The sequence below is a fragment of the Sorghum bicolor genome, chromosome 7, assembly GCF_000003195.3.
Source record: "Sorghum bicolor cultivar BTx623 chromosome 7, Sorghum_bicolor_NCBIv3, whole genome shotgun sequence".
Taxonomy (NCBI): Eukaryota; Viridiplantae; Streptophyta; class Magnoliopsida; order Poales; family Poaceae; genus Sorghum; species Sorghum bicolor.
In genome coordinates this window covers 27,762,486-27,773,035 of record NC_012876.2, presented here as the reverse complement: position 1 = coordinate 27,773,035, position 10,550 = coordinate 27,762,486, and positions in this window count along the sequence as shown.

Genomic DNA, 10,550 nt, shown 5'->3' with positions numbered 1-10,550 from the left:
ACTTGTGGGAAGAGAACTTGATCTAAAGTCTAAGTTGTTAATGGATATGATATGGGAAGGTTGAGCTGATGTTTATCTGTTCCTAGAGATGCTAGAATTCTAGAGAATTTTATCTTTAAAAATCCTTAAAATATTACATGATGAGTTCCTGTATGATGAGAGTTTAAATTCCCAGCACAGCCATATATGATGAGACTTTGAGCCACACATTTACTTTTTACTGCTTATGAGCATTGAGTGTGGTCAAGCTGTGTAGACCCTTAGGAGCTTGTCATGTGGTTAAATCAAGATTCACTTGCACGTTCACTCACACATGCTGCTTCTACTCCGGGAGTATGCATCCACATATATCCACACATTTACATCTCCAGAACCACTCAAAAATATTCTACTCCTAATCCGGGAGAGAATAGCAAAAAACATTTCTGTTTTTCCACTATGAAATAAATGCTCAAGTTATCTTGGTTACTACCACTGGCTACATTATTTCAGGAGATGAGTGCTTTAAAAAAAGAGAGAAGAAAAAAAGATACGAGGAAATAAAAAGGGGCAAGTGCTTGGAACCTCAAAGAAAAGAAAAAGTGAGACGAGAGGTAAAAATGGACAAGTGTCCGACAGTAGAATTAGGGGTACAAGATACCCACTTGAGAGGAAAGAAAAGGAAAATAGAGAGCACCTCATTCTCCTCAAAAAGTTTCAAAGAGCAAGAAAGGTAATGTATCCCCTCAAAAGAGCAACAAGTAGAATTAGACTTTCACCATTGTTATCACCATCATCACCATACACCATTCATTCGCCACACATGCACATCATGATTTGACTTATTGACTTGTTTCTCTGGATCCATAGTTTGACTATGCAATAAATGTCTTGTAAGTATGTATACTTTATCTCCCACCTATGAGCTCCAGATATAAAAGCCTTATTAGATTAGGGTGAGAGAGAAGGCAATGTCACTATGCCTTATACCACAAATACTACATATTTTGAGAGAAGGCATGTACCATCACTGCCTTGGTAAGGATCCAAAAATACCACAAAAGAGAGATCTGAGAGAGTCATACAAGGAATCTCTGAGTTTTATTTGAAAATCTACAAAAACTCCAGAGCTATAGCTGATCAAGAATAAGAGACAAGGCACTTGACTAGACCGTTCTATCTTTTAGCTACTCAAGACAGAAGTGACGCTTACAAGTCCCATGGTGAAAGGTAAAGTAAGTAAGTTTTAAGTCTTGACAATTTACTCTAACTCATAGATGAGACCTCATTTGAAAGCATGTGTACCGTCAACTTTTAAAGGCATTCCAACAACTTCTGATCCATCACTGAGATTCTTGCTCAGGGACGAGCAAGAGGTAAGCTTGGGGGAGTTTGTTGACGGTCCTTAAGTATCAAATTTAATTATCAAATAAACAAAGAAAAAGATCCAAATGCAACCGACATCCAGACTTAGGGTTTTATCTGACAGAATTCCACGAGTTTTGGTGTTTGTCTATTTCTGCAGTGGGTTATCAGGAAATATGGAAGAAAGGCTCACACGTCAGGTTTAAATAGAGATATTAATGTGCCGCACAATTATCTTACATCTAGAAGAGTCCAGAAGCCACGGCAACGAACGGGAGACCGGACAGGCTCGGGGGCAGGGCGCCCGCCCTCCCCCCTTGGGCGCCTGCCCTGGCCTCGGGGCCAATCAGAGCCAACTTCGCAGATCATGCTCCACCGACCTAAAGGATCAAGGATAACCGTTCAATCAATGTCGGTTTGATCCGACGGCCCACATTCACTTGGAAGGACTATATAACCAGACCCCCTGGCCCCTGGAGGAGAGGACCTCAGACCCCGAATTCATTATTCATCTTGGGAGAAGAAGCCTCTGATCAAGCCTTTGAGCCACCACATCAATTAGATCTCTAGATTAGCATAGCTACATAGGATTAGAACTAGAAGGAGTCAATCATCGATTGGTTTCCGGATCCGTCAAGAGGATTCTTGGTAATTCCTCTATTGTTTTTCAATTGTTCATCTTTGTTCTTCAATATTTTGAATATGACTTTGTTCTACTTCAATATGTTGATTATGACTTTGCTCTACTTGTTTATATTCGCAATTATATTGTTCTTAGTTTATCATAGTTATATACTTGGCTTAGTTAGATTGGATTTATATACATGTTTAGGATCGTATAGCATTTATCCATGTGTACAGTGGGTAAATGATAAGTATTGTGTAGGGGTGGTGCCTATACCGTATTTATCTGCGATTGTACCCTATATGCCAGATCGCGGGGTAGTTCGTGGTAGTGATAGCTCCATTGATTCTTATATAGTGCCCCTATCGTGTATTGGGCTGGCAGAGCAATATTATTACAGGGGAGTGATTGCTGTGTTTCTCATATTCCTTGATAATATCACTATGCATGGGCGTAGTCCTGTCTTGCATTGATTGTCAAGTATAATTGCACTAACTATGATATGTGTTGACGGTCCTTAAGTACCAAATATAATCATCAAATAAATAAATAAAAGGATCCAAATACAACCAACACCCAGACTTAGGGTTTTATCTAATAGAATTCTACGAGTTTTGGTGTTTGTCTATTTCTGCAGGGGGTTATCAGGAAATATGGAGGAAAGGCCCACACGTCGGGTTTACATAGAGATATTAACGTGCCGCGCAATTTTCTATCATCTAGAAGAGTCCAGAAGCCACAGGAACGAACGAGAGGCCGACCGGGCCCGGGGGCAGGGCGCCCGCCCTCCCCCCTTGGGCGCCCGCCCAGGTGTTTCCACCAATCATAGAATGGAGTACACCATTGCAAAGATCTCGTCGAGCTGATCGAAATGCATATATTATTTGCTATATTTGGAGTTCGGAATCAAGAGATATTAATAAAAGAAGAACTCCACATAAAAGAGCTGCGGGATTAATTGGGCCCAAATCAGATTTTGGTCCATTAAGGCCTATGTGCATTTTAATGAGATATGGTGGAAAGTTTAGTACCACATCGCCTGCTGAACCAAAAACGCACAAAGGAGGAGGACTATATAAGCAAGGCCCCTGGCCCCTGGAGGAGACAAGAAATTATCATAGAGATTGATGGGTGCCCTCGAAGGAAAACCTCTTCTCTAAATAATATTTCTTTTTAGGCTTAACAACCAATGTAAGTAGAAATAGATCTTCTAGTTTCTACTAGATTGAGGGAGATAGAGTGGAGGTGTAGATCGGAGGAAGGCCGGCCTGTCGGTGTCTACTCCGAGTTGTACCTATGGGATCAAGTCTCCTAACCCGAGGCTTGCTTCTAAGATTCTTCAGTAATTGGACTTCTAATTCTAGTAAGTTCTTGTTTTATTGTTCTTTGGTTTATGAGTTTACTTTAATCCTCTTCCGGTTGAGTATTAGAGTAATCACTTGCTAGCGTAAACGTGGTGTTTAGGCTAGGGTACTCATAGATATCCCCTGACTAGCTGGACCGTGGTAGTAGCGAGGAACGTGACATTTCCGAGTTACCTTTGTATCCCATATCTTGTTAGCAGGACGGGTAGGTTTATAGGTGTGGGTCGAACATCCTTTGTGTTGTCTAGATTCCGTGAGCCTCGCCAATAGAACAGTAGATCATCCTTACCAAGGTTAGAACGAGACTAGGGTTGCAGTCTTCTCTATACATCACTCACATCGAGAAACATTCTTTGTAGCCTAAAGGGATAGTAGCAATAGATTTGGTTAGTCAGATGCTCCCTTTCTCCCAGTGGTAAAAATATAAATACGATAACTCTGGATAACCTCCCGGGTGAAATGCTCACCGATATCCGTGCACTTGCGGATCATTTTCTAATTGCGTTACCAAATATCAACAAGCATTTCTGGCGCCGTTGCCGGGGAGAAAGACGGTTTGCTGAGATAACTTTGAGTCTTGCTATTATCTTGTATTATACTTTTATACTTTTATTCTTTTATCTTTTTATTTTTATCTTTATGGATAACTTAAATTCCATATCTATTATTGAATTCTTTGCACCTTCGGAGACCAGCCATAGACCATGGGAGTCAACAAGTCTTGCCCCTAATTATGATTTGTGTCCGGAGTTGATTGCAATAGGTCAAAACCAACCCTTTTCTATAGCCGAGGTCCTATCTTTTAATCAAGAAGATAATGCACTTTTAGCTACACCTAGGGAATCTCTTTATTTTTCTATAAATTCTGGTTTAGACCTAGCCCTACAAGACCATGTTTTTTCTCGATATTTTCACATTGGTCTTAATCATATAACCTTTGGTAGAGTCTTTCTTTCTTTATCTATTAGTAAAGGAAGGTATGTCTTCATTTGTGGACATCCTTCTTGTACTAGTCTTCATAGAAAAATCTTAGAGATAGAGAAGGAATCATCTCCCAGACAAGGAAAGGAAGTTTCAATAGCCGATTTCCAAACATTCCAATCCCATGATTCGGCTATCCAACCCATCCCTGAGCCTAATAATTTCTACTATGCTCTTTCTACTCCCGATGATCCTATGAATCTCTCTAGACATCCCATGCATAAGAGTCACCAAGACCACAAGGAGGATCAAGAAGAGCAATATCAATGGCTAGATGGCATTAAAAATCCACGTGCTATCACCATTGAATGGATAGATAAAACAAACTTGAGAGACAATCTTAGAGGAATTTTAAGCATTCATGAAGAATCATCCTTGGAGTTTGAGAATGAGAGAAACAACAGTGAGCATGGAAGTTATTTCATAAATACCTCATCAAGTCCTTGCTCATATAAATCATCTCTTCAATCAATTGGTCTCTCCAACCTTACCACATTTGAGATCTCCAACCCCCTCTTCCTTTCTATTTATAACAACTTTAAAAGAGCGGTTGTCGATGCATATGTCTATAACAAATATTGCAGATCTCGTTGAGTTGATCTTGATATAGGTCAGTGTTGGAAGGGAAACCACTTCGCCGACATAAATTGATGGTTTCCCAAGGACAAGCTTAGTTTTCTAAAACAAGCACTGATCAGATCGTAATATGAACTTTTAATTATTTGCAACATTGCCTTGTGTATTGAGCATATAAAGATAATTGTAGAAATATTCCTTCGGGTATTCGTGTCACTAACCTTTCTAGGATTGGAGCAAGAAGATCTGAGGAATGACAAGCGCAAGGTATGTCCAACCAACCATCACACAACATTGAATTAAATTCATCCAAACTTGTGTTTTGCAAAATTCAAGCTTGGGGGAGTACTTTACATAAAAACATCTTTTGCCATGTTGCTACGTTGGTTGTCCTTACCTTTGAGACATGCTCAATTGATTAAATACTAATCACACTACTTCATCTCCACTTGAGTAGATCTCTATAAATGCCATCACGCTACCTTTGTTTATCCTAGTAAGTGTTAGTTTGGAAGTACTGCACATACTTCTATTGGCTTTTAAATTAAGCGTGGTGCTTAGGTTAAATAGCCTTCCTTAATCTGATTAGACATGGAGTCTAGTTTGGTTACTGAACTAAAAATTGCTTGAGTAGGCATTGGTATATTTTGTCGGACTAACCCCCGTAGAAAAACTTTCAACATCAATTTGGGAAGTCCTGAGATAAACTCACATTGGAGACAAAGAGAGAGACACATGAAGGTTAACAATTTGCACAAGGAAGACATAGCTCATTCATCAGAAAGAGATGATCCATGGAGGGTGCCACAAACACGATGCACAACCGCTAAGAAAGGAAAGCTTCCACAAGGTGATACTGTACCATCACTCTTCAATTAAGGTAACATCTTAAAGTACTTGAATATCACTTTTATAAGCTTCTCCTTGGTTCTGGCATACACATAAAATAAAGAGACAAACATGTATGATTTGTAACTCCAAATTAACCAACCCAATTAATTCAACATGTTTAGTCCTTTAATCTTTGTTCTTAGTACTACCTTCGTGATCCCACACTCCTAATCATATAAGCTAAAATGTTGCACATTCAATCTTTGGAAGATATAAACAAAACATAAATATAGATAGATTATCTTTCCATTAGGTTGAGCAATCTGATCTGACAAATTCTTCAAATGCTTCACTCATGATCCATCAACTTTGTCTTACTCACTATGTTTAAGGTTAGAAAAGAACAAATACACTTTTGGTTCTATTAGTGTTTTTCACCAACAGGGCCCATGCACTTGATCTCTGCCTTGTCTCTATGAACAGGTACACTTCAAGCAAAACATGGATGAGTTTTACAACTCCCAGACTCCACCAAGTGAAGGACTTGGATCTATGAGCACAAACACACTGAGCAGGATATTGCCAACACCGCACTTCGAACTGCTGGGCAATCAAAGAACATGGTGACACCGTATCAAGAAGTGCAGACGTCAAGGTCCACACCTAATCAAATGATGCACCTAAAGGATGAAGACAATGAGAAGTCTTGTCCAGAAGATTTAAAACTTTGGATCCTTGTCGGAAGAGGTCCAGATCGTCGACTCAAGTCGCCTTTCCTGATCAAGAAGGACGACCCTGGTGTTCCAAGCATCAAGTGCACAATCAATGGATACTCTTTTCAGAAAACATTCTACGACACCGGATCTAACGACAACATAATGGCCGCAGTCACTTATCAGCTCCTGCATGGAACCATGCCCCTACAACCAATATATATTCAGCTCCAGATGATTTTCAGGTCATTGACATGGGAGACGATGAGTACGATCCACCCATCATCCTTGGAAGACCGTTCCTCAGCACTATCAAAGCCATTATCTATATTGGAACCGGAGAAGTCCACATGCACTTTCCCTCTGAGAAGGTACGCCGCTATTTTACTGACCCTAACTATATAGTTGAAGACTCTAAGCAGGTCAGGACAAGAAGAAGACAACGCAACCGCAACCAGAGGAGGCAAATCATCAAGGACGGATTGGCAGACTACAAAGGAGAAGTGGTAAGGTCTGAAGACATACAGCTTGAACAGAACTGTCCTGAGGAGACCGTAGCACCGAGTCAGATGTGGAAAGAGAAGATAGTTATAGCCGCTGGAACCACCGACTACGCCATCCAACAAATCCCAGGACGATTGAGAAAACAGAGAGTCCCATTCGGAGGACTTAAAAACACCGAACGCCTTGCCAAGAGGTAAACTTGGTAGTTATCCTTTTCCATTCAATAGTTTGCTTAGTTAATCAGGTTCATGCTATCTTGAAAAGAAAATAAAAATATTAAAAATAGGAAGCCCCATGTGAGTAGACTTGTGGTTTAAAAACCCATAGGTATATTGACTGTGGTGGCATAAAATAAATATGTTTTTATCTTACAATAAAAATTTAAATAATAAGTGCATGATCCTGCTAAATAAAATTTATTAGGAGGAAGCTCAGTATGATAAAGGCAAAGAGATTTTATGCTAACACTTAACCAGTTCCACAAAGCTTTGTTGACTATTTGAGCTCCACAGAATTCAAGGATCAAAGAAGACTAGCAGACGGAGGACATTCTAATCGCTGTCAGGGTTGTGCCAACATTCAAATACACCTCCATCACTTGTTTGCTACATCAGAAGAAATTACGTCAAAATCCAGCTTGGGGGAGAGCACCCCCATTTATCCAGCTAAGTGTTTCCACTCGCGTTTATACTTTACTCAAATAATAAAAAGATGCATAATCATGAAAACCCAAATAAAGATTTTGTGCTTTTATATATATCTTTGCTTAGTTTGCTAAATAAATAAATAAATAAATAAAGTTTGCTATGAACCCTCATGATAAGCTCTCACATGGAAATGATGAATAGTTGCTCTGCCATGACTACTTCTTAAAATTGAAATCTCTCTCAAGTTTAGGTATGACTGTTATGAATTAAGATTTGCTCTAAACCTGAACTTGTGGGAAGAGTACTTGATCTAAAGTCTAAGTTGTTAACGGATATGATATGGGAAGGTTGAGCTGTTGTTTATCTGTTCCTAGAGATGCTAGAATTCTGTAGAATTTTATCTTTGAAAATCTTTAAAATAACACATGATGAGTTCCTGTATGATGAGAGTTTAAATTCCTACCACAACCATATAAACATGCTTATTAGACTTTGAGCCACACATTTACTTTTACTGCTTATGAGCATTGAGTGTGGTCAAGCTGTGTAGACCCTAAGGAGCTTGTCATGCGGTTAAAATCAAGATTCACTTGCACGTTCACTCATACATGCTACTTCTACTCCGGAAGTACCATCCACATATATCCACTCATTTCCATCTCCAGATTCACCCAAAATTATTCTACTCCTAATCCGGGAGAGAATAGCCAAAAACATTTTCCTATCCCTGTTATTCCCTGTGAAATAAATGCTCCAGTTATTTTCGTAACTACCACTTGCTATATTATTTCAAGAGATGAGTGCTCTAGTAAAAAAAAAGAAAAAAAAAGAGAAGAAAGAAAGGATACGAGGAAATAAAAAGGGGCAAGTGCCCGGAACCTCGAAGAAAAGAAAAAGTGAGACGAGAGGTAAAAATGGACAAGTGTCCGACAGTAGAATTAGGGTTACAAGATACCCACCTGAGAGGAAAGAAAAAGAAAATATAGAGCATCTCATTCTCCCCAAAAAGCTTCAAAGTGCAAGAAAGGTATGTATTCTCTTAAAAGAGCAAAAATAGAATTAGACTTTCACCATTGTTATCACCATCATCACCATACACCATTCATTCGCCACACATGCACATCTTGATTTGACTTATTGACTTGTTTCTCTGGATCCATGGTTTGACTATGCAATAAATGTCTTGTAAGTATGTATTAGCTGTCTCCCACCTATGAGCTCCAGATATCAAAACCTTATTAGAGTAGGATGAAAGAGAAGGCAATATCACTATGCCTCATACCACAAATACCACATATTTTGAGAGAAGGCATATACCATTACTGCCTTGGAAAGGATCCAGAAATACCACAAAAGAGAGATCTAAGAGAGTCATACAAGGAATCTCTTAGTTTTATTTGAAAATCTGCAAAAACTCCAGAGCTATAGCTGATCAAGAATAAGAGACATGGCGCTTGACTTGACCGTTCTATCTTTTAACTACTCAAGACACAAGTGATGGTTACAAGCCCCATGGTGAAAGGTAAAATGAGTAAGTTTTAAGTCTTAACAGTTTATTCTAACTCAGAGATGAGATATTGCCTGAATGCGTGTGCACTTTTAAGGCATGAAACCACTGCAGAAACTCTTGAGTTCATCCTTGCTCAGGGACGAGCAAGAGGTAAGCTTGGGGGAGTTGTTGACGGTCCTTAAGTACCAAATATAATCATCAAATAAATAAATAAAAGGATCCAAATACAACCAACACCCAGACTTAGGGTTTTATCTAATAGAATTCTACGAGTTTTGGTGTTTGTCTATTTCTGCAGGGGGTTATCAGGAAATATGGAGGAAAGGCCCACACGTCGGGTTTACATAGAGATATTAACGTGCCGCGTAATTTTCTATCATCTAGAAGAGTCGAGAAGCCACAGGAACGAACGAGAGGCCGGCCGGGCCCGGGGGCAGGGCGCCCGCCCTCCCCCCTTGGGCGCCCGCCTAGGTGTTTCCACCAATCATAGAATGGAGTACACCATTGCAAAGATCTTGTCGAGCTGATCGAAATGCATATATTATTTGCTATATTTGGAGTTCGGAATCAAGAGATATTAATAAAAGAAGAACTCCACATAAAAGAGCTGCGGGATTAATTGGGCCCAAATCAGATTTTGGTCCATTAAGGCCTATGTGCATTTTAATGAGATATGGTGGAAAGTTTAGTACCACATCGCCTGCTGAACCAAAAACGCACAAAGGAGGAGGACTATATAAGCAAGGCCCCTGGCCCCTGGAGGAGACAAGAAATTATCATAGAGATTGATGGGTGCCCTCGAAGGAAAACCTCTTCTCTAAATAATATTTCTTTTTAGGCTTAGCAACCAATGTAAGTAGAAATAGATCTTCTAGTTTCTACTAGATTGAGGGAGATAGAGTGGAGGTGTAGATCGGAGGAAGGCCGGCCTGTCGGTGTCTACTCCGAGTTGTACCTATGGGATCAAGTCTCCTAACCCGAGGCTTGCTTCTAAGATTCTTCAGTAATTCGACTTCTAATTCTAGTAAGTTCTTGTTTTATTGTTCTTTGGTTTATGAGTTTACTTTAATCCTCTTCCGGTTGAGTATTAGAGTAATCACTTGCCAGCGTAAACGTGGTGTTTAGGCTAGGGTACTCATAGATATCCCCTGACTAGCTGGACCGTGGTAGTAGCGAGGAACGTGACATTTCCGAGTTACCTTTGTGTCCCATATCTTGTTAGCAGGACGGGTAGGTTTATAGGTGCGGGTCGAACATCCTTTGTGTTGTCTAGATTCCGTGAGCCTCCCCAATAGAACAGTAGATCATCCTTACCAAGGTTAGAACGAGACTAGGGTTGCAGTCTTCTCTATACATCACTCACATCGAGAAACATTCTTTGTAGCCTAAAGGGATAGTAGCAATAGATTTGGTTAGTCAGATGCTCCCTTTCTCCCAGTGGTAAAAATATAAATA